We start from the raw sequence: 25,612 nt of genomic DNA, 5'->3' as shown, positions 1-25,612 counted from the left end.
ACACAGCATAAAGGTGGTGTTGAATTCTCTTGGCAACAAATGCTGGAGCTTGTCCTGCCTTGGAGAAAACTTTCCCCAAAAGCATTCTATAGCAGTAACAAAACCTTAATCAAACAGGACCACTAGCTTCCTTCCAAAAGCACACAATGCACACACAGTTTGAGGAACAGGTGTGTCACAGGTCTTCTTCAAGCCTGGAGAACTTTGTCCCTTTTCTACAATAGTGGTCATTTCCAAGGGGATAGGAAGAAGCCCTCCTGGTTAATCTTGTCTGTTGGTTCTTAATCACTTCACAGTCCTTACTACACTAGTGCTTTATCCCTTATATACTTAATTTTAACATGGTTGGAGAAGCAGAAGTTAAATTATTATTTGTACTAACTTCTGAAACAACCCCCACTTCTGGTCATATCAGTGTTATGTAATAAGACAAACATCTGTTTGTATATGAGATTCTTTGTGTTTCTGTAATTACTCAGCAGAAGACAAGTTTTCTTCACTGCCATTTGTTTTTGCTGCATTATATTAATTTCCTCCATCCCTTGACATTTTATTAGCTGCCTTAAATGCATGCACCCCTCACACCTGTGGGGAACATACCAGCTTCTGCTATTACAGTTTCTACTGACACCAACACATAATGCTTCATGTCTTAAAAATCTTCAGTGCATCAAAACAAATTTAAAAAAGCAGCTTATTTTGCTTTTTGAATTGTCTTTATAGAACATATCACTAAAGCAATCCACTGCTGTAGGGCAAATGGCAACTGCATGAAATTAATACATTAATTGAAGTTGTTCATACTTGAGAGGTCCCTTCTTTCCATGGAAAAGGGTTAAAAGCATTTAATGGTCTGGGTTAATAATAGTCAAGTTACTGAGTCAATCAAGTGATGAATTCTGAAAAATCACTAATGCTGGATAAGTGCTTGACCTGCTTTTTCAAAGGCAAAAGTTAAAAATGCCTTCCCTGTAAAACACCAAGCAACCCCGAGGGATCTATGCTTATGCAAATGTTTGATCGACACCTGTTTGGTGTGTCAGTATGACTAAGACATTGGCTATTCTCAAACCTATAAAAAATTATGGAACAAACACTTTCTAGTACATTGATAATCAAGGCCAGAATTTTCAGGAAACACCTTTAATTTATTCTCAGGGGAATTTAACAGCCTTCCTTCCAATAGTTTCTTTTTAAAAACCCAGACCTATAAAAGTAACTTTTTAATCCACATTTATGCTTTAACACACATCTTTACAACATCCACATTACCAAAACTAAAGTCACCAAAAAAAAGGGAATTTTTCACTTTCAAATAATTGCAGATAACAATATTTTCTCACTTAAACAGAGGCCTGGCTGTGAGTATGGAGGATGGGATGAGCAGAGATGAGAAAATTTAAGTGTGACCTATGTCATGTTAGGCAGGAGGTGGGCTTTAATATGCAGAGAGGTTCAGTTGGGAGCCACCTCTGGGAAGAGCAGCAGCTGTAGAAAAAAATGCTGCAGCGATGCTGAGTTTCTAGCTGGTTTTCTGGAAATTAAAGCAGTGTTCTCTCTGATTCACTTATAAAATACATATAATTTTGCCCCTGAGTATTCCCATTAAAAAAACAAATATAAATGTGTCACTCCAAAATGACATTTTCTGCTTATATATTTATCTAAAAAGCTTCTATCTGTGAAAGGAAAAAAAGCAACGCATTTTGGTGTCCAAAGCTTCCTTATACAGTGAAAAACTGACATTCTAATTAAAATGCTAGCATATTAACAAAGACTATCACTCCATGCTGAAATACAAAATTCACTGAATGATGTCTTTCTAGCTTTTATCTAGGAAAGCACTTGAGCACAAGCACAGTTTTAAACCAAACACCTTGAATAGTGCCAAAGTCAAAGAGACTGTTCATACAGACAAATTTCAATGCCTTCACAAATTTTTACTCTTGAACTTGTATTAAGTATGTGCAGTTGGACTTCCACAGTTCTTAGCCTGGACCCGAAACTTCCTCACATCATGGCTTTGGCCTACTCATCTGTTTAGGCACCTTCATTTCCTCTTTCAATGAGTAAAAAACCTCTTTGGATGCATCACCAGAAGTGTATTACCTGAAATTTTTTCTATTCTTTGAATATGAAAAACATATATGTACTTAACATCATATGTTATTATTAAATCAAATGTAATTCTTATGCCTGAGCCAGAAGGCTTCGTATTCTCAATTTATAAACTGAATTATAGTTAGCCATGACTTGATCTAGACCAGGGGTCCTCAAACTTTTTAAACAGGGGGCCAGCATGCGGATGAAGTGGCAGGCAGTCATCTGCGGCTGCTTGGTTTCCCCCCCCCCCCCCCAAGCCCGGCAGGCGTGGGGGTGCACGGGGAGGGAAGTTCTGTAAATACTGGGGGCTAGATTGAGGACCCTGGGGGGCTGTATCTGGCCCATGGGCCATAGTTTGAGGACCCCGATCTAGACTATCATTTCACTTTCTCTTCTGTCTAGGTCTTATATCTTCCACCACTGGCATACAGGACAATAGATAAAAAGTGTTGCTGCTTCATTCATAATCACCACTGATGGTATAATTAAAGTTTCAACAACAATAAAGAACCACATGTTTGCAAAAATCAAATGTTAATGTATGAGTTCTGGAACAACAAAAATAACATGAGCCTTTAGGGAACATGTGTGATCTATTTCCTTTGGATCTACAGAAAGCTAATTTTTGTATTTATTTTTATTAAATCACGCTGTTTGTTCCTTTGTAGATGACAGCTTCTGGTCCTTACGTTTTTGCTGTGTGTTGAACTTTGCACTATCAGATTTGCAAAAACACTGAGTACAAAGCACCAGCAGACATCAACAATGAGATAGTTATTGGCAGACAGTGTTTTGAAATTGAAGTAATTGTAACAGTCTATCCCTCAATCTGTAATTGCAGGGTAGAATGGAGGACAGGTGCATGTTTTGAGCTCTGTTAAGCACTAAAGTTTTAAAATGTCTCTCTGGATATGGATTTGCATTGATGGCCAATATATCACCAGCTACTTAGAAATCCTGAAAAACTCCATAAACACAGCCAACATCCTATAAACCTTCTCCCTTGTATTTTTTTTTCTATCAGCAGTTAACACAGAGTTGTTTCTAATTAAACTGCAGTGCAGGAGGAAAAAAGTAAATGGATGTAGCCGTAACATGGACTACTGGATAAACAGAAAGCTTGCAGGAAGAAAGTGAATAGCAGTAAAATGAGGATAAAGAACCAAGGCATACACTACTTCTAAAAGAAACAATTATCAAACCACAGGCAATCTTCATTTTGTATGAAGTCATCTGTAATTCTAAAACTGGCTCAACAAAAGGACTTCTTTCATTAAAATAACCTGATTTGGGCAAATGATACAGGATCCTTTTAGCTTTGACTTGCCAAATTTTTACAGATAATTCAGGAACAGCTTCGAGCAAAATTTTAGTATTTCACAAACTGAAGAGACTTGCTGGCCCAACAATATAAGTGTTATTTATGCATTGATTTTGCAATCTAGGACATGAGCTTGTTCATGGACTACTCTAGAAAAAAAAAGGCTTATGCTAATACAGAATTTTCAGCCTAAATTCCAGCAGATTCCATATCAAAGAATGAGCAAATCTTTCACAGAAAGTTCTTGGAATAATCTGTAACATCATGAAGGATGTAAAAGACCACAACATACTTAAGTATATAAGTAAAATACTTTGCTTTTTGCTCAAGAAACTTAATAACTGCAGGTCAACAAGCAAGCAAGATGTTTCCAGAGAGAAATGCTTAACAGGGTTTCTCCATACCATGACAGACTCACATCTTCTCATCAGCTTCCCATTCAGCACAGTAACATACAAATCACCTATTTTACAGTGATTATTAAATAAAGTGTATCTGTGCAAGGACTGAGTATGAAGGAGCACACACAAGTATGTTGTTAAAAACTGACCCCTTTTCAGGACACAGTGTGCAGTCTCATGCTCTCACCCAGTGCCTGCGGGCATTGTTTTTCCAAGTCCATGTGTGAAATAAGTGAGAAGATTTTGCTATGAATTATATTTTCTATTACCCAATCAAGCTAAGTACTAAGGCAAAAGCAACTTTTAGCTCCAGTAGTATCTCTGAAACAACTGAAAGCTAAGCTGCACAACAGCTTTGCTGGCTCAGACAGTGAGGCCTTGGACAGGCATTGGATACCTTTAACTTCTCCATTCACCAGCTGAAGGGTATTGATCCTACTGGAAAAAATGCTCAAGTGATAGCTCATTATTTATTTCAGGCCATATAAACAAACCCAACTGGTCCAGCCTGAAGCAGGTTAAGAAAAACTAAAAAATCTTAATAGGCAGACTACAGGAACAGTAAACCCTACAGAGGGAATAAACTTAGAAGTGAGGAACATTTTTCATCTACCATGATTATTTGGGCCTCAATCAGCTACAAAGATTAAAACTGCCAACTGCCACTTATACCTTCCTGTCCACATAAATTTCTATCTGTAACTGAAACAATTAAAAAAATGCTGTAAGGCAATCTCAAAGTCCCACATTACATTCAGCCTGCTATGAGCTAAAGTGAATATACACACCATAAGAAAAGATTGCTGACTCTACAGAATGAGCTTCCACCTCTGGGAAGAGTGACAATCTCTCATACTGTATGCAGAGGGGGAGCTGGTAGTTCCTGAAGTGACAATCAAGTGATCAGCATCACCTCCACACCTTCTTACTCCCTCGACAGGAGTCAACAGCAGCCCAAAATATTTAAAAGGCATAATTGCTAGGAAAGGAGGTCTGCTGACAAAGATGGTACAAATAGAAGTACCAGTTCTCCTCTCAGATGCTGAAAGAACTATGGAATTGCACTGCGTTCCACAGTAGGTCAGTGTAACCATATGGTCTGGCTCTTCTGGGAAATGCTTCATCTCTGCTTTAGTCCTCAGAAACATCAGGGGTAATTACATGAGGCCTCTAAATGTTCACTATGTTTTGGGGAGCGTCTTCTGCAGAAACAAGGAAGAAACTAAGCATCCACTTCAATTTAATGCCAAACCTCAACTATTAGTTATCCTGTGATTGCAGGGTTCTTGCCAGCCCTTTATATCAGCTTTGTAGTCAAAACATTTTACTTACCTTCAGCAAAAGGTTACCTGCTGTTGGGACTGGATAATATTTATAGACTGCTCAGAGCACTCTAATAGAAAGTACTACTAATACCCATGGAAGGGTAACAAAACTTGCACCTATAAAAACAGGCCTTCCCATCTGGATTGAAGGGAAAAGATACAATGCTGAAACAGGCATAACAAGATTTAACAATAATACTAACTAGAGGGAAAGTAGACAACAGAAAGGAGTGAAAATTAATGTAAGTAAACCACATAAAAGCATTTTCCATTTTTTCAGCGTATTGAAGTAAGACAGGTCCAGAATAGTAACATGCTAAAAAAACTAAAAATCAGATCAGACACCTGTAATGTAAGGTGTTCAGACTGGAACTTTAAATCTGGCTCAATTTCGAATGCCACTAGAGCACATGATTGAATTTCACTGGTCAACATTACCAGGAGAAAACATCAATGAGTTTCAGCTTTCCTCTGTCCAGTTCATGACTAAGGTACAAGTGTTAAGGAAAGATATTTTTATTTGGAAAAGAATCTGGAAGGAGGCTGAAATTTTGAACCATGTGGGTAAGAAATGAGAGGGGTATAAGCAGAACCCATGGAGATACAAAAAATAAAGAAAATACAAATTGGATAGTACTATTTACTACAATTCAAAATACAAAAACAAATGGATAGACAGTGACATTGAACAAAAACAATTTGAAAAGAAGAAAATATTTCTACAGAGCACATAATACCTTCAGGAAAACTACCACTGCCTAATTATCAAGACCAAGAGCTTAGCAAGATTCAAAAAGGATTTAGACGTTTATATGCATAATGAGAACATCCACAGCTACATTAAATGAGATTAAAAAACACGTGAGATATAAACCTTGATGCTTCAGTGAATAAGTCAACTTCTTGCTGATGGGCATTAGAAAGAATCTTTCCCTATGGGCAACCTGCTCCTGAATTACCTGTTGTAGTGCTTCCTTCACTTATCCTTGAAGCAGCTGGTGCTGAGCACTCAAAGTCAGAATGCCAGAACAGACTTGCTTCAGCTATTTCTACATATGAAGTTACAAAAAAAATTGTTATACAATTAAATGTGTGATAGTAAGCTCACAGAATTTGAGGAGAGTAGAGCTTCTTATCTCATAATTTCCTTTAACTGTTATTAACTGCAGGTTTAAAGTATTGTAAAATGATACCTTCTGCTTTTACAGAAAATTCTGTTTGTGTACATTTCACACTACTTCTTAGTCTCTGGGCCAAACTCCCTGGCAATAGCCAGCCCCACTGTAAGAGACAATGTCCTCATGCTGTGGGTGTTCCTGTCAAGCAAGTAACAGTACACAGCCAAATACCGCTTTCCTGCAGTTAACCACTCACTAAAATGTGACACCAGTGCTCACAATATGTAAGAGGACAGCATATTGGTAGCACGACTCAAGTCTACCATACTTTTTCTGGAAGGCCATGCTCAACCAGGTTTCCTCATAAACCCTAGGAAAACTAGTTAAACCTAGTACCAGTCCTCCTTCATTCCTTGCAATACACCAATGCTCTCTCCCATCATGTTATTTTCCCACCCTTCCCAACTTTTAATAAAAACAAATTGCTTCAACCTGTCCCAAAAAGCAAAATTCTCTTTTCAACAGGTAATGCAATTTGTGGGAAAAGTTTCAAATACAACCAAGATTCTCAAAGACCTTGGCAACAGGACACTTTGATATTATATTCTGACACCTATGCTTAGCCTGGAAAAATGCTTGGACTCAACATCAACATGCCACACTCACATGAAAAGAGATTATCTGTGGAACAAGACAGTCCAGTAAAACATTCTAAAACCTCAAGGCTTATTCACGTAAATAAAACCCATAGATGATGAGAAAAGGGTTGTAACATGGAGATGGGTTGCAGTCCCTGTTCAAAAGACCATTTCTGAATTTTGGAGTAAGATACTTTAGAGTAAAATACAAGTACAGTTCTCAGAGCAAGAACTGCATTCCCCACAGATGAGCATCTTAAAATCAGGCTGACAGTCTCACCTCAGCATGAATTAATGCACTGTTAAAGCTGCTCCATTGTTCATAAAAAGACTTCACAGAAAGACAGAGTGTCTCCTAACTTCACTCTCCCCTCTTACTCCAACCCAGAGATCCAGTGATTGGCCCCCTTCCATGAGAAAAAGCATGTTTCAAAAACAAAGCAATGAGAACTGGTTTTCCCCACATTCAAGGCAAAAAGTTTTAAGGTTGGCTACCTTACAGAAAAAAAACAGGCATCCCTATCTGGCTGCTTCCTGCGACAGCCATTGCCACTGTTTTGTATAGGGCAGAACACCAGATCCTGCAGCTGCCAGTTCATCTTGCTCACAGCATACCCACAAGACCAGGCTCCTCAGAGAATACAGACAGTAGAAGGATTTGATTGAAGACGTGAACTGTTTCACCACAAGATGGGAGGCACAGAGCTGCTTAGTGCTGAAGAGACTGAACAGGTCTAAGACAATCACACAGAGAACTTTTGGACATTCAGAAAGCTTCACAAGAACTAACATACTTAATAGGCTAGATGGAAGCCTGAGAAACATGTTTTCTGACTTAAATGACTAGCTCCCAACTGCATTTTCCAGATATATATAGTGACACTTCACTATCAATAACAGAGTGGGAATTGCATTTCCAGAGGTCTGCCAGACTCCAAGTGAAAGGAAACCATCCCTTGTCTGCTACCTTTGAAGAAAAGTCAATATTTAAATGTTACATTTATATGAGCATTCAAATTCAGTAATAACTACTTGGACCCTGTCTGAAGACGTGTATTTATATTTTCACCATAAGCCAGACATCTAATTTGAAGGGAGAGAAAAAAATTTATAAGAATCTGTCATGCATACAAAGAGTGAAATGCTTTATTTTTATAGATTACATTCATTTACAATGTAAATAATTCAACATGCAGATTATTCACTGTGCTGAAAGCGACTGGTGTTTTTCAAGAGTATAAAAAGAACTGCTTGACTAAGGCTATCAGGAAATGATATAAAGGCAAAAAGTCTTAGCAACTTCCAGTAAAGTATTTCAGACTATACAGATTGTTCCAAATTTGAAATTGTACAGTATGTCAGATGTTAACACAGTGTACAGCACATTTTGGTTTACACTTTAAACAAAAGAAGTTTTTTTTAAAAAATGAAAACAAAGTGGTTGAATGTGTACATGACACTATTGCCTGGATTTCACTTGCACTTGGCTCAAGCTATTTTACCATCAAGCATAAGAGGCATTTTTTTCCTTTGTAGAAAGTTAACAAAAGAACAAAGTAAACATCTCCACTGACAGCTCAAGGTCATACCTAGAGACTGCTCTGGCTAACTAAGTCTGTGGGCATAGGCAGGTAGAATTGTGGTAATTATAAGTGCCAGCTGGATGCAACCAGCCACTGGTGCAGACCACCAACTCAAAGGATGCCAAGGGCTTTAAAGTCCAAAATAAGCTCTCATTTTACTTCTGTCTTAATCAAAGAACCCAAGACTTGTATCCTCCTTTATCTCACACTATAACATACTTTTTTAAAGTCAAATGAAACCAAGAAAACCCCCAATACCTTCACTTTAGATTACCAGTTTATCAGGCAAGGATTATTTTTCCATTTGGTCAGGCTTGGACAACCACCACACATGACTTTCATTAACGTGCTATGGATTTCTCTATATTTCACTGTGTGCATAAAAGTTATTTCCCTATATCAGCAATTAGGAGGTTCCATTAACCCAAGGCTGTAAAATATACATAAACACTGGTACAGTATACAGTCAGATGGGCTACACTGATGGGTTTTGTAGCAGATGTCTTTTTCATTTCTCTGAAATAACATGTCTGCTGTTATAGCCAAACTTTGTAATAAAAAAAGTAGCACACCTCACAGATCTTATCTACCAGCCACTACAGTCCAAATAGCCTGGGATGCTGGATGCACTGTGTCCCCAGTTGAATCCAGTTTCAAAGTTTACAGCAAGCTGCTATATTTATAATTGATTACAATACTAATTACAGACATACAGGCATACACACTACCTTGATCTCCCTTTGAGGTGTTAATATGAATATATAGCCACAAGTTCTTGAATGACTGTATCCTTAACATTCTTTTTATTGCAGAGAGCATAAAATTCTCATTAACAATAACTGGAGTTAGAAGCAGGAATTCCAGGAAGAATGTGTTGTCTCATTAGATATTGACTAGAAATGCTGTAGAATATTTTGTTTATGCATTGTTACAGTTCTGGAGGGTTGGTTTTTTTTTTTTCTTTTTCCCCATCTTTCAAATTAACACCTCTATGAATAAGTCATTTGGAGCTAAATGGAAGCTCCTGCAATTCTAGAAACCATGTGTGTACTTGTATGCTGCCCAAGGATACAGCCTTCCCCCTAAACTGTAGAGTTATAAGAAACAGCTCTACAGCACCTGCTTGCCTTACTGCACAGGTAATTAATCCACATCACACTTTATGGTTCTAATAATTCCAGCCATGTCATGTCCACCCAAAATTCCCACCATGTTGGGGCTCATGAAATGCTGATAGAACTCTGCTGATGTGCAAGGGCCTGAATGTATCAGTACTTCTTGACTACACGCAGAATCACACCATTGCCTCTCCATGCAAGGGAACATGGATGTGCAGGTATAGTTAACCTTAAAATTCACTACAGAGAAATTAAAAAACCTGCAATTTTCTCTCAGGCAACAATCCCTTCCAAGAGTCACCCATAAGTGGTTTACAGTTCCATCAGAAAACTGCTTCTGCACAGAAAGCAATCTTTCTGAGTCTCAGAAAACATATTTCATTATACTGAATACATCAGGATAAGATCTTCATTAGCAGCTTATGCTTGCCTTCTAAAGTCAAAGCATTTCTAAGAACTCCAAGGAAATAGGGTTATGCTCATTCCAAACATGTTTACAAATGTCAGTACCCAAGATACCCCAAATAATAAAAAAAGGGGGAGAAGGTACGAACCCACACAGATTTTGCAGATTCACGAAGGGCTTCTTTAAGTCTTTCACTTTACTAGGTACTGTCTGGTGCTCAGAATTATGAAAGGTGATCCTTCTAGCTGCCACTCCCAACTAAGAGATGGCACACAGTCATTTGTTTAAAAAAATATAAACAGAGCTGCCTTCTTAAATTGATGTTTGTTGTGTATTGGTTGTTTAGCAGTAACTAAATTCCCAAGGGATGCTTTAGTAATTGATTTTGCAGCACAAACCTACATAAGGATACAAAGTTAGTTCAAAACAAACATGTATTTAAGACAAAGCACCTGTATTGGTTCTCAAGAACTGCTAAACCTGTGGTACTGTGTGAAAGGAGTTGTTAGTTCAGAGAATGGATACCTTGTCTGCCCTCCAAATAAACATTTTTCTATATGATAAAAAGCATCCTATACAAAAAAGGTAACTGTCAGAGTGTCCTAATGAAAGTAACAGTCACTTGCAAAATTTTGCCACAAAAAAACATAACATCCCACCCCTCAAAAAAAAAGCCACCCCCTGCTAGAAAGCAGTATCCTCTTACTGCCATTTCATTGCTTGATTAGTCAAAACTAAGTGTGATTTATCTTCAGTTCACCTGTTAGGGTTAAACCTTTCTGAAATGCTGCAGCACTGCAAAGGACACTACTCCCACCATCCTCTTCCTTCTTTTACCTCAATGGTCATTCAGTGAAGCTGGCCAGGCTATTTCCTGAGCTGCAACTCCACAACACAGCATTACAGTAATTTTTTTTAAAGTGCTCTTCCTCCTTTGTGACAGAACCAAACTTCTGTAAACACTAAGTTCTCAACATTAAAATCCTGAAGAAAATCGGATAAAGAGGAACTATACGTATGTGTATGGTAAAAAAAAACAACCAAACCACCAAACAAAAACAGAAATCAAGAGTAGGCACACACAAAAAACAGCAGATCCTGGGGGCTTACTGCTCTTCATAGCAATGATAAAACTCCCACTAGACCTGACATTATTTTGTTACTTATCACCAATTATCACCAATTTTGATTTTATCACCACTTGTCATCATGGTTTAACCCCACCTCACAAAAAAAGCACCACGCAGCCACCTGCTGACCCCTGCCGGGTGGGATGGGGATAAGAATTAGAAGAGCAAAAGCGAGAAAACTTATGCATTGAGATAAATACAGTTTAATAGGTAAAGCAAATGCCACACATGCAGCAAAGCAAAACAAGGCATTCATTCACCACTTCCCATCAGCAGGTAGGTGTTCATCCATCTCCAGGAAGGCAGGGCTTCACCATACATAATGGTTGTTTGGAAAGACACACCATGACTCCAAGTGTGCCCCCCCGCCCCTTTCCTTTTTCTTCCCCTAGCTTAATATGCTGAGCAGACATCATATGGTCAGGGATATTGCTTTGGTCAGTTGAGGTCAGCTGTTCTGGCTGTGTCCCCTTCCCACCTTGCCTACTCACTGGTGGGGCAAGAAGCAGAGAATACCTTGATGAGGTGCAAGCACTGCATAGCAACAATGGAAACATCTCTGTATTATCAACACTTGTTCATCACAAATCCAAAACATAGCCCCATGGCCTATCCCAGCCAGAACTAGCACATGCTGAAGGGTCTTGCTGCATTTAACAGAAGACCATTTGCAGACATACCTCTGTCCACAACTGTCACATCTCCAGTAGCTACTCTGTTCAACCCCACAGACTACCAAGTGATTTAGCAATGCTTCTACATTCTCTCAGCATCTCTTGACTTCAGTGCACATGGCAAGTTTATAGGGCTTAGAGAAGCTGACTTTGCAAGGCAAATCCTTAAAGAATCAGTGAGTTTATAAAAGGAGTTTTGGACATTGTATCTCTGCTCCTTTTGCAAAGTTGGCTATTGTGTTTGACATTTCTGTATAGAGCACCAACAGCTCACGTACATTGCCATCAAATGAAGGAGTAAAGTTATGTCTTTCCAGAGTTTCCTGTACAGTGCTGTGACAGAGAACTGTGCATTTCTCAGCTCAAAGGTAACAGTAGTTTACATCAGATGCAATCCAGCAAAGTAGGGCTGGTTAGCACCTACAGTGTGCTTGCTTTGCCTGCCTTAACAAGACATCCTCCAGTCCAGAACTGACTACTGGCTTCTTTAGGCTCAGAAGCCCAGATTTTCTTGTATTTTCTGACCTATATTCAAAAGAGCACCTCCTCACTTGGCCCAGGGAGAGCTTAGCATGGTATCTGATTTTTCCATGCAGGAGGAAAAGGAAAAAGATGCACATTACCTCTCATCCACTACACAACAGACAAGTACAGAATGGTTTCTCCTATATATCTCCATCACAGTTTTAGCAAATCACCTTCTCATCCATAAAATTGCTAGTGTTAACACATTTGTAACCTCTTCCATGATTTTATAACTGACTACACTTGCTTAAAGACAAAAGATCTTTTCTTTTAGGAGGTCCTGATACTTATTCCCCACTCAAATTGATAATGCTTTACTTTATCTAATATAAAAGTTATATGGTGTTTTTTGAAAGAATATTCATTTTTTCATCAATAATGTTTGTAGATACAGAAATGGAAACAGAATGTACAGAAAACATATGTAGCATATACAGTACAATGTTGCACCCTAACATTTCCCACAACCTGCCTCAGCTTATGAGAGATACAGCTCTTTGTAATGCTTCACAACTCAAACATCTTAACACAGCTACATGGCCAGTTCTAATAAACTGCAGACTACATAACTGATGAACCACAGATTTTTTACTAGCTTTGTCCAGTAATTCAGTCACAAGCAAACTATATTTGTGAACAGAAACATGTACACCTATAAATAAATGATGCCACTTGAAATTGCAGGTATTTATGCAAAATGTTATGTCATTATTTCTATTATTTACATACTGGAAGTCCGAAGTGTGGCATTTTCTGCCTTCTCAGTACCTGCAGTGTTTTCTGTTACAGTACAATGCACCAGCTAAGAAATATTTTACAATGATACACTGAAAGTCTCCAAGAACTATGATCAACTTTGTATTTTTTCCTGCATAAAATAGCCACAATAGAGTGTGCAGTGATTTATACATACAGTGTCACATTGATTTTCTTGACATCATTAAGTAGTCGACAAAAGTAGTATAATACTGAATCAAATTGTGCTAGAAAAGTCACATTAATTCAGTTTTTACATCCATAATTCCTCTGCTCTGCAAGACTAAGACCTTTGGAAAAAGCAGAATCTTATAATGCTTTGTACACAGCACCTAATGCAACAGATCAGGAGTGTGCTTGTAGATTCTAGAAAATAACCTAGCCATGGCAGGTTTCAGGTGCACACCTCCTTACCCAAACTTATGTACACATACATAAGTAAAAAACTTGCATTTTACTCTTCATTATCTACAATAAATAGTAGCTTAACTGAGCCAGTTTTACTCTGTGCTATCAGCCTGAGGAAACTGAGAAAAACATTACATAGGTGTTATTCAAAATAAGTGCTAATATTCACCTTTTTACCACATCAAACACTCGCTTTAATTATTCACATTTACTGTAACTACTACTAAATTCTCCTACATCATTAATGCAGTTATCATAATAATTCTCATGAGTTAGTCCTCAGTATTCTGTATATGAAGCAACATCAGAGACATGTTAGTTTTCATGTCTGTGCATTTTGGTCTCCTGAGAAGATTCTGTACTCTAGTTGTCTGTGGTTCTTACTAATATCCATTTACTGGTCAACACTCTTGTATGCATCTGATCAAAAGCACAGATTTCCATTCCATGACTGCATACGGGTTATTTTGCTCTCAAGTGATTTAATACTCACATCCACACTCAATTTTATTGTTAATACCTGAAGAACAGCATATTCCACATCAGAACTAAGTTTTAGCATTCCCAAGCCTCAGCAGTAGCATAAATTCATAGTTTTCCAAGTTGCAAGTGATGTTATCAAGTTGGGGAGGGGAGCACATAAAAACCTCAACACCAATAAAACAAAAAAGCCTGACATTCTTTTTCAAACCTGTTTAGTGGCTTGTTTTGTTTTTATACACACCACACACACACCAATACTGTAGCAGCAAAGGTTTATTCATTTGAGACTGAATCCACCAGTAGTGAAATAGTTTTGCTTTCTTCCCTTCCACCCCACAAAAAGGGCTGGTCCCAATTCAAAACAAATGCATTCCTTTTTTTTGTATAATGTTTTTGTAATTGTAGAAAGGGGTCAACATTTGTAAAACTTAAATATTTCATATTAAAAACTACTTAAAATCCTAAGGTTTTGCATATTTAGTTCTAAAAGCAGAAAACATATGAAAAAATATTTAAAAATTATAGAAGTGAGCTGGCATTTGGGGGTTTTAGAATTGTGAAATTTTAATGCCAATTCCAGAGAAGAAAATTTTATGAACCTTACTTTTTTCTCCAGAAGCAAAATATTTCCCATCAGGTATGCTGACCTCATTTTTGGGAAGAGACAAAAAAGCCTTTTCAGAACACCCATTGCTGCCCACCTTTAAAGTCTATATCATAGAGGCATCTTAAAACTATCTCATTGCATAACTGCTCATCCCAGATTCAGCTATTATACATCAGCTCCTGCTAGCCAGTCTGTTCTTCCATCTTAATCAAAATGTTGAAATATCACATTCCTGTAAGAAATCTTTTGTTTCTATTTTACAGTTGCACTTAGGAGGAGTTAATTGGTTTACAATATTATGCAAAGGCACACAGACCTCAAGTTTGGGTGTATCTAGAAAAGCCTATTGAATGTTTGTACATTTCTGTGAAAATCTGCTTCACTGTGACCTCAATCATCTTTTCCCAATGCCAGGATGTTGTTGTTACAAACAGAATCTAAGCCTTCTTAGCCACCTAAGACATCTTAGTGTTTGTATATTTTACTGAGGACTAGACAGTGTCACTAAGACTCAGCCTAGAGCAGTATGTTTCTGTATTGGAGCATTCCACAAGAATGACTGCAAATTAGACAGAGGCAAATCCATCCTGCTTCCCTGTTGTTGGAGACAGAAAGTAATTAGCTGCTGGCCTATACCAGCAGCAAATTATTAACCCATCCTGCCCCTAAACTTTAGCTCAGCTGTGCTGGCCACTGAAATGCAAAAATCATCTCTGTCCGTCTTCCACTTCATCTGCTCCAGAGAACTGGCATACGTGTGCTGTCCTCTGCTTCTGGATATCCAGTCTGGGAAGTCTTCTTGAGAGAACTGGGCAGCATTTGGATTTGCTCAGACCTGATACCCAAATCACAGTCTAGCCCTCAGTGACTGCAAAAGCTTTCCAGAGCTTCAGAAAGGGCAAAGCTGCCTGCACACACTGTGGTTCCTAAAATATCATTATACTGTGACAAGTCAGCAGCTACAAAGAAGAGTACAAAGCTGGAGTAGGATCTGGAGCGGTGTTTTGTCACCGCTTTGTTGGGTTGTCTTCACAACACATCATTCAGATAGATCATGTTTTTTTAAATACTGTCTTGGACTCCATCCAACAAAGGCACTGCTTGCTATTTAACCTAGACTACATGAAGCCATTCCAATAGCCTAACTTTGAGAAATATTTTATCAAAGTATTTCTTTCAATACACTTATTACATGTACTTGAAACATACATTGTAAGAGCAATTTTTCTTCACAGCCATCAACCTAGTAGCAAAGTAGGCCAAACATCCATCTAACTCAATGGGCCAAACATAACAAAGTAGGCCTTTTACAAATGCTTGTAGGAAATTATGTCTTACCATTTGAAAGATGGTAGTCATTGCATTGGCATTACACAGCCTGTGCATTAGATCGGACAGCAAATGAGATATTGATAGAACTACTTTGAACAGTCAATAAGGTTTTTAATGATTGATAGCTTTGAGCTAACTCTGGTTCTATCAGCATCTGTACTTGGAAACTAGAGATTGAAACTGTAATGCTCTTTATGAGATTCATAAGTATAACTCAAATGTCGTCAGTGGCTCCAGCTGAGGGATTTGCATGGGGCTCTTTCTTCATAGCAGAAGGAAAGAACAACAGCAAATTTTACTTAATCATTCAATCTAAATCCAAAACAGCAGTATCTCAGAAGATAAGAACAGGGAGGAGAAAGCCATGAGTGAAGCCAAGTTAAATCACTGAGCAAAATAATTAACTAAGGAAACAGAACTTCTCCATGAGTATTGTGCTTAAAACACCCTGCAGGTTAGTTGTAGAGGAATGAAGGCAGTCAGTTGATTAGCATTGATAATATGCAGCTGTGGCTATTTCAACTGCAGCCTTTGTCTCCCTGTCTGCTTCTGATTATTCTAAGACCAATCTCCATGTTGTCAATGATGCTGTAGTAATTTTGTCCCCTCTCATGGCAGCCCCAAAAAGTAACATTCCAACACTTCACTGTATCTGAATGCTGGAGACATTTATCGTAAATGGCAAATCATTCCTTTAACACCACCCCAGCAGAGTTCTTATTGCTGTCTCATCGTACTTCATGCCTTCATTTTCAAACATGTTTATTAGCTTTGTTAATATAGGGTTTGACTCTGTCCACTTCTGATTGTTCTAGCAAATCTATGATCAATCTCCATGTCATTAACAAAGCTGTAGCAGTTTTGTCTCCCCTCAAAGCAGCCTCAAGAAGTACCTTTCCAACAGTTTGCCACATCTGAACACTGAAAACCTTTTTCACTGTAACTAGCAAATCACACTTTTTACACCACACTAGCAGAATTCTTATTGCCATTTTATCATATTTTACACCTGTTTTCAAATATATGCATAAGCACTGTAAATATATAATTTGTCTCCCTGTCCACTTTTAACTGTTCTTATAAGTCTAAGACTAACCTCCATGTTGTTAGCAATGTCATTGCAACTTTATCCCCCCTTGAGATAACCTCAAAAAGTAGTTTTCTAGTATTTTGCTATGTCTGAATGTGAGACATTTTTCAGTCTAACTAGCACATCATTTACTTTGCACCATCCTAGCAAAGTTCTTATTGCCTTCTTACTATACTTTACACTTTTTTCCAAATATATCTATAAGCATTATCAACATAGAATTTTCTTCTTCTGCACCCATATCAATCAGTCCCCATCTACACTGGCCACCAAAAGATGGACAATAAATATTACAATACACCCATATCAATTAGTTGTCAACAGCTCATCTCTCACAGCATCCATTATAGGTCACAGGTTCTCCCACTTGTCTCAACTACATTGGGCACCAGTTGTAGTCTGCATCCAACTCAGCCTCATACAGGACACCAACTGTTGTAACACAAACTAACAAGCCACAACAAGGCTTTTACCATCAGTCAGATTCTAATGTCCATGTTGTTTCTCCTTCCTCCAGAGATCAAACCACACCACTTCTCCAACCCAACCACCTCTTCCACACTCCTCAGGGCTATTTAACCACTTAGCAGGAACGAGCTACAGCTGCACATCATCCATGTCAATCAACCCACTGCCTTCATTCCTCTACAGTTAGTCCCACAGATTTCAGCAGAATTCAGCACAAAGGTATTGGACACTCCAAGTAAAGAACCAAAATTTTCCCTTAGAATATTTTAAGTAGTACACTCAAAGATAAAAGGTTGCTATTAAGGAGGAGGAAAAGGAGCAGAGGAGAAAACATACAGACAAGACTTTTTAAAGCGATATCAAATAATTACCAACGCAGACCTAAAGCACCTAGACTTTCGAAGACCACATGCTCTGTTCTTTCCCAGCATAAGCTTCTTTCAACTCACAAGGAATCCAATGTAAAGGCACTATTAAAAATATTCTAGACACTTGTAAAAATTTCTTTTTGCAGGAGAATTAAGAGGAATTTTAATTCCCTAACCTCCATCTAATAATGATTGAAATTAATGACAGAGAATAATGACAAAAATAAATTAATTATCTTAATTTAAGTTTTCAAACTGTCAAGTAGATGGTAATGCTCTGGGAAAATTCCTGTTTGAATAGTTTCTACTTGGTTATCAACCAAGTTTCCCTTCACTTTCCTCACAAATTGGAGACGGGAAGAAGGTGAAAGTAGACTGGGAGACTTTCCTTATCATTTATAAACAATTACTTCCCCTTGCAACCTCATTAAAGTTGATACTACTGTTCATGGAGTATTGGCTCACACTTGCAAGAGGTTTGCAACCCAGCTATTCGTAAAGTAAAATGCAACAGACTTTAAGATTCTCTACAGCTAAGAAAAGGTCCATAAGGATTACTTAATCAAATTAACTTTTAACAGTTTAAAACCTGAGCTGTATCAGACTACAAGTACAAACATTACTCCAACTGCCACTAAGATCAACAATGTTTCAGTACACTCAGGCATACACCCCTTCTGCCCTCTCTGCACCTGACATGGATGCATCCTTGCGCCCTCCTATACAACACAGAGCATAAAGGTACCTGCATAGTTAGGAATCCTCTTTAGAAAACCAACTGTCAGCAGAGGTAGCTCTTCTTTCATTTACTTGATATTACACCAGTGTGAGTCTACAATCATCCATAATGCTGCTCTTGGTTTATGCTAACAGGCAAGACCAGGATCCATACATAAAACATAAACAAATCAGCACTTGTAGATTTACTGTCATAATCTACTTAACGAATCCAAAATATTTCCTTCACCACTAGTATTCTGCCCTAAGGAGGTGGCATCCTTCTGCAGTATTTCAATCATGTTTTCACATCCCTCTCACTGTTTATGCCTTTTCTCTTTGCCTTTTAATAAACACTATGCCTGAACTATGGTGTTTGGGCAATCATCTCTAATGTAAACCTCATGGTGTCCAGACAAAAAGTGTCCATTTTTAATTTATACTCTTTACATACATGCAGAAAGCTGCTTGAAATTTTAGTTCACTAAAACAGTGCAGTTGCAAGGTGTTCCAAATGCAGAGATGTGAAGTGGCAGAGTATACTATACAGCAGTGGGATAAGCACATTACATGTAGATAAAGTATTTAAGAGAAACAGTGAGGACAATAAAGGTTTTGAAAACCAATGTACACTGCGCTGTTTATTATTATTATGCTGACCCCTTGATCTAACACAAACATAATGAACAAGTAGGCATTGCAGTTTATTAACAAATCATGCCCTAAGCAAGGAGATAAAAATAACATTCTTCAGACTTTCTTCTAACATCTGCATACCACAATAAAAACAACTGGGGACTGCGAGGGATTCTAAAAATAAATAAAGAACAAATTTGGCACAAAATGGGCAGAAACCTACCCAAATGGGCATGTATCACTTTTCAGATTGAGCACTGGAAACAATTTTGGCTAAATTTTTGGTTGTTAGAAATAAATAAAGGTGTCCATAACCTGTGATTTGTGCTGTATAGAAGCCTGGCTTCTTACATTCATTGAAAAGCAGTCCATCTGTACCTAATACAAGTCATGATTTTTTACCTGAAAGAAACAGCATAGAAATTACTGATTTGTAAAGCACAGGGGGAAAAAGATACAATCTATGATTGCTTAAGCTTATAATGATTTTTTCTTCCCCAAAGGGCACTGGTGTGCATCTAAATCTGCATTTAGAAGGTATGCCACCTAGTGGGAACAAAAAAATTGATCAAAATGTTAAAATATGATCCTCAAAAAAATTTAGCCTGGCACACTGGCAAGCTGGAGGGAAATTAGAACTTGCATTCAGTGTTGAAGTACAGTGTTTACATACCAAGACCTTCAAAGGAAACAGTTTCTGAATGTACATTATGTCCCCTTTATTGCAAAACATAAGTAAAAGTTAGTTAAGACTTACGTGTGAAAAGCCACTGTCTGATGTTGCTATGCACTGTATCTACACTGGAAACACAACTGGCTATAGACAGACTTCACTATCGCAGGTTAGGCCAAATCCTAACACCACAGCTCAGTACAAACTATTCAGCTTTTTTAGACTTGAACTTTGGCAAGCACAGCAGTTTGCCTAAGCTGTAGCCATTACAAAAGGAATGGCACATCCAGCCATAAAAGGTGTCTTGCATACATGTGAGCATGAAGGGAGGTGTACATCTGCCCTGAGACATTTTATAGTCCTCATTTCAGCTTCATTTGGTACATTAGATACAGAATGAGAAGAGGTTTCTTCTTGCTCCAAGGTTTGTCAGCAGACTGAAGGGAAATAAACAAGCCTGCTTAGCTTCACAATGGATAGGTAAATGGCCAAACATTTATATTTCACAATACATATTTCACAAAACAGATCTATGAAACTCACTAACAACAAACACGAGTTTGTCAACAACCACATGAACTCAAGGAAGACAGAGAAGAAACTCAGACAGCTACTAAATACTCACAATTACGTCCAGCCTAGCAAGCATCCTGAACACAAAATGTCAACAAGGCTAAGAGCATATGAAGTATCCTTGCCCTAGTCTTACTCTCACAGCAGCTACTGGAAAGGAGACTAGGCGGACCTTTGATGTGGCTTAACTCAGAAATTCTTGCTATACGTTAGGGCAAAATAACTTGTGTCTTTATCTAAGAGTAATACAAAAATATGAAACTTTTGTTCAGTAGAGTTCAAAGGCATAGTAGTCCAATATATATATATGTATATATTAAAAATATTATTTAAAGGTAATGGTACAAGGCAATACACTGTAATCTAATTATCTGACCTTAAAAAAAATAACATTCTGGAAACACAGGAAGTGCCACTACATAATATTAGCTTCAAATCTAATCATCTTGTATCATTAGTACAGGCATAGCAAGCAGCGCACATGGGACGAACACAAGAGCCTGGAGAAGTCTTAGCCCTTAATGCTTCACAGCATGGCCACATTGAGTGCCACCTGCCTATTCTCATCTGTCCCCGTGAAAGGCCACCAAGCATTACCTTCTGTGAGGAAACAAGGCAGAGATTTTCAGGCTGATACTATTTCCCCAGGGGCCAGCCCACAGTTAAAGGCAAGAACAAGCCTGTGGAGAACTCCTCTCAAGGCCCGTCTATGCTTACACCAAAACCTCTCTGGCAATGCAGCAGAGCCTGTGGAAGGGGGAAGAAGGGTTCACACCCCACGGCACAGCCCTGACACATGTGCAGAGAAAGATTTCATAGCACACACACACTCCCCTGCGCACACAGTGACGGGCAAGGCACAGGAACAGCCTCATCTTTTAACTGTCACCCCGATCACCAGCCCCTCTCTGCCGAGCTCCCTCAGCCTTACCCACCACTCTGTCTCCAGCCCAGCTCAACTTCAAGAGCATCCCAGCTGGATTTTTCTTGGAAACAGTTACTCAAATACAGGAGAAAGTGCCCAAACACTTGCCTTGAGCCCAGCTGGCCAGGAGACAGGTGCAGATTTTATTTCTTTCTTTTCTTTCCTCCCCTTCCAGGCACACAGGGTGTTTGGTGGGCTTACTGGCAGCCTCCCCAGTGCCACACAGCTTGCATCCGCTGGGCAACATGCAGGAGAGCTGAGGCACTGGCTTCCCGCCTCGGGTGCTGAGGGAAGCGGGAGAGCTGAGGCACTGGCTTCCCGCCTCAGGCGAGGGGCCCTGCAGTGAGGCTGTGGGGGTGGTGGGCAGCACAGGCCTGACCACAGCGAGGATTCCGAGATGCCACCAACTTCCGTTCTTATCCCTGAGACACCAAGCCCGGGTTACAGAGATGGTGGCAACCCGGGGACACATATCATGGCAGGAGCTGGAGATGAGTTATGCTGAGTTTAGGCCTCACCAGGGGCTGGGTGCTGAATACATAAGGCACTTGTGAGGAGGTAGTGCTGTTCTGCAAACCCCACAGATGTTACCCTGTTTTTTGTTCTCTTTTGCTTCTCAAGTAGAAGGGTGCTTTAAAATAATCTCTGTCCATTTTAATTAAGGTGAAGGCTACTGACGCTGTGATTTGTCTTCTTTCAAGAGAAAACTTCAAAATTACTTCTACCCAGGCTCTGAGTGCTGGAAAGGAAGGCAAAGGAGAGGGCAAAGGCCTGATGCTATTCAGTAACTCCTATTTTCAACAAAAACGTTCATACAATTATCTTTGTATCTGACATCATACATTTTGCTTATGTGTGTTGTTTCAATTTATTCTTTGTGCAACTTTCAAGAACAAAATTCTTCACGTGAGATTTCAAATGTTAGGGAGAATAGATGCATTTTTTGATTCATTCTGATAGGGTTTTTACATGAACTATCTGATGAATACAAAAGCAGTTCACAGTGCATTTCAGTCCTATCAATTTATTACACACTTCAGAATTTGGTTACAATATTTTGTTCAGCTCCATTGTTGTGCTTCAGGGATAAGAGTAGAGTAAAAGGAAGTAAGAGACTGTTTCCACTGTTCTGGGGCAACTAAAGAGAAGTGAATGGACATGTTCACTCATGATCTCTGCAAGAAGAAGAAGACATCCTCACCTCTTGCCAGCTCCTCTTGGGAAGAAAACAGACTTTCACAAGCAAAGCTCTAAGGTAGGTAATAACTATCTGTGTTTTGGTGGTCTGAATTTCAATAGTACTAAATGTTTGTCAGATTGATAATCAGACTGCTAATACAAGTAGTACAACATGAATTTTGACACTGCATTTTAGACCCTGACATTCTGAAATATGATGTGTAGACCTGGAGAAACAAAGGTGCAGGGGAAATAAGAAAAACACCTGTAAGAGTAGAAGGAAGCATTAAGACTCTTTGTATTAAGGCATTGAGCTTACCAGGGTGTTTTAGAGAAGGCATTGACAACTTGTGCAAATACTGTTAGAGGACATATTTCCAAATCATTATGTGTTTTACAAAGCAACATTTGTAAAGAAAGATGCTTTCTGAGAGAGTGCCTTCAGCTAGTAAGCCAGTATAATGAGAAGCTGAGGCCAAACTGGCACCTCTTCCTGCTTCTCTCACACCCATGGTACATCTCGTCCTCCGGGCTGGCTCTAGGGCTTGTCTGATGCCACAACAAGCTAGTTTGGGGAACCTAACAAGTAGAAAACTATTAATTTTTTGTGGATTTCCAGTTTGGTCCCCTGAGGTGATGCTGCTCAGTCAAACAACTGCTGAAGGAAAGGAGGAAGGAGGAGACGAGAACTTCCCATTTGTACAAAAACTGGTCTGGCTGGCTTAGTTTTAAGATGAAACCTTCATACCACAGTAGAAAAAATTGTTCCAAAGAGCCAGAGACCTACCTGGTACAAATTGATAAAAAACCATGAAAACTCAGATTTTTCCATCTGTGGTTTTGATCCATGTGGTTTGAAACTGAATTCATTTCAATTCCAGTTGATCTACTTCCAAGGCAGTATATAGAAAAGAAAATAGGGGAAATGTATCACTAAAAATAATGTACTAAAGAAGTGAAGTCGATTTAGGTCAGCATATCTACATAAACAAAGTCAGTTATGGGTGTGTATGATCTCCCTTCAGGCTGGGAACTAGCAAAAAATGATGCTGTTGTCTTGCAATTTTGCTAAACTAAACTATAAAGCAGGATTAAATTTTGGAAGTAAAACCTTTCTACTGTTTGGTAGCTCCTCCCATTCTTTTTCAGTCTCCAAGGCTTTCATGCAACTTAAACTTGCTAAATTTTCAGAAATTGATAAGACTGCTTTGTTAAATCTTCCTTTTAAGTTATTTAAGTGATTTTGAAATGTATTTGTCTTATCTAGACTTCTATGACCTGTTGTTCATTGATTTCCTTTTGCTAAACACTATTTTCTGAATTAGAAAAGTATTACCAGTGTGCCTGGTCACAGTATGCTATCAAGAAAAAATTTCTACACAGTAGCTATTTTGGATGTGTGGTGTTTTATGACAACAAATAAAAAAGCATATGAGTGAAGTTTAATCTGAGTCCACTTCACATGTAAGACAAATAATGGCCCACAAAGTGCATAGAAATGAACAACAAATCTGTTTTCAGTCCTTTTGATGTATTAACAGTACATTTTTCTTCTTTTCCTGGGTAAGTTGTTTTCATACCTAGAAGTAAGCTGAAGATGTAAAATTGACACAGAATTTGTGTCTGCATTAAATTCTCAAAATGCTTTTTCAGACACTTAAAACATTACCCTTTTTGTACAGAAGACTACAGTAGTGTCACAAAGAGGGACAATGGGGAAGGATCAAATTTAAGAGCAGAAAACCAAGTGGGTTTAAAATTTATAAAGCATTTTTGGGATGATCTACTTTTGCTATATGAAACAGAACAGAGTATTTTGTAATTGCCAACAAATTGATTTTATGTTACGGTTTCTCTCATTTTATTAGCTTCATCCTTAAGAAAAAGATGGATTGTCCTCTTATTCTACAGTGGTTACATTATAAATTAGAGGTGTGGTAACTGTTTAGACTATTTAGAACATTTAGAGTATTTAATATTGCTAAGGAAATTTCATGAGAAATCTTCATGTATGCTTTACTGTGCCACACGTTTTCAAAGCTTCATAGAGGGAACTTTGCATCAAGGGTGCCAAGAAGGCACAAAGTATCCTCAGCCTCCTATAAATTCAATAAAAGCAGTAAGGGCTCCCCATAGCACCTAGCAACTTAAAGACTTGAGGTTAGGCTCTTCCATCATTTACACCTGGAGAGTAGTGCAGACACATACATGCTGATGTAAAATTGGAGGTCCTTTGTATCTTTTCTTTTAAACCAGGTTCCTGTTCAAATATACTATTCTTCTCTCATGTCGTGCCTTTACTGGTAATGGTGGGTGTATAATGACGCTGTTCATATAGCCTTGCTAACAGCTAGATCATTGACATTTGTCACATGCAGTTTCCTGGGCTGCTGCTTAAAGCCAGTTTTGATGGTTTTACTTTAAAAGACACATTTAGCTTTTGGGTTCCTCTTATTGATTTTTGTTTTTCTAAATTTAATGCTTGTTTCACACTAACTTGTAAGTGTTTCTTTAAAGTGGATCTATAATGAGGTAGTTTGGACCTCTATGCACACTATTAGTATTGGACTCCCAAGGGCAGTCTGTGCAGTGAACTGTGATAATGAGGTTGATGGTACATAAAAGAGCTGATGTGACAAATTACTGACCTGTTCTGCAGATTAAGTAACTGCACCTTTACCAAGGTCTGCATATCAGATTTTTATTCAGCATAATTCTTGCAGTTATAAGTATGGTAGCTGACCTGTTGAGTGTTCCACATGCCAAGTTGATCAAAAAAACTGTTGCAAAATATAATTACTGGTGTGATTACTTGTGCCTCTCCCAAGAGAAAACACATTATTCTGTGATCTGCACTGGGTTAAATTTTATGCAGCTTCTTGCAATACTTCATGTCTTTAGAAGTTCTTCCAGTACACTACATCTTCAGCTTTAGTTGAGAGAGTTTTGAAAGGAGCACTCACTTCTCCGTAAGACAGATACTGCCCTTTCATTCCATTGAAATATCTGTGACATTTGATTAAGCTGCAGCAGTATCAACTGGTTACATACTTGC

This window comes from Falco rusticolus, chromosome 1 (genome assembly GCF_015220075.1).
Source record: "Falco rusticolus isolate bFalRus1 chromosome 1, bFalRus1.pri, whole genome shotgun sequence".
In the NCBI taxonomy this organism is placed as follows: Eukaryota; Metazoa; Chordata; class Aves; order Falconiformes; family Falconidae; genus Falco; species Falco rusticolus.
This window is presented reverse-complemented; position numbering follows the sequence as displayed.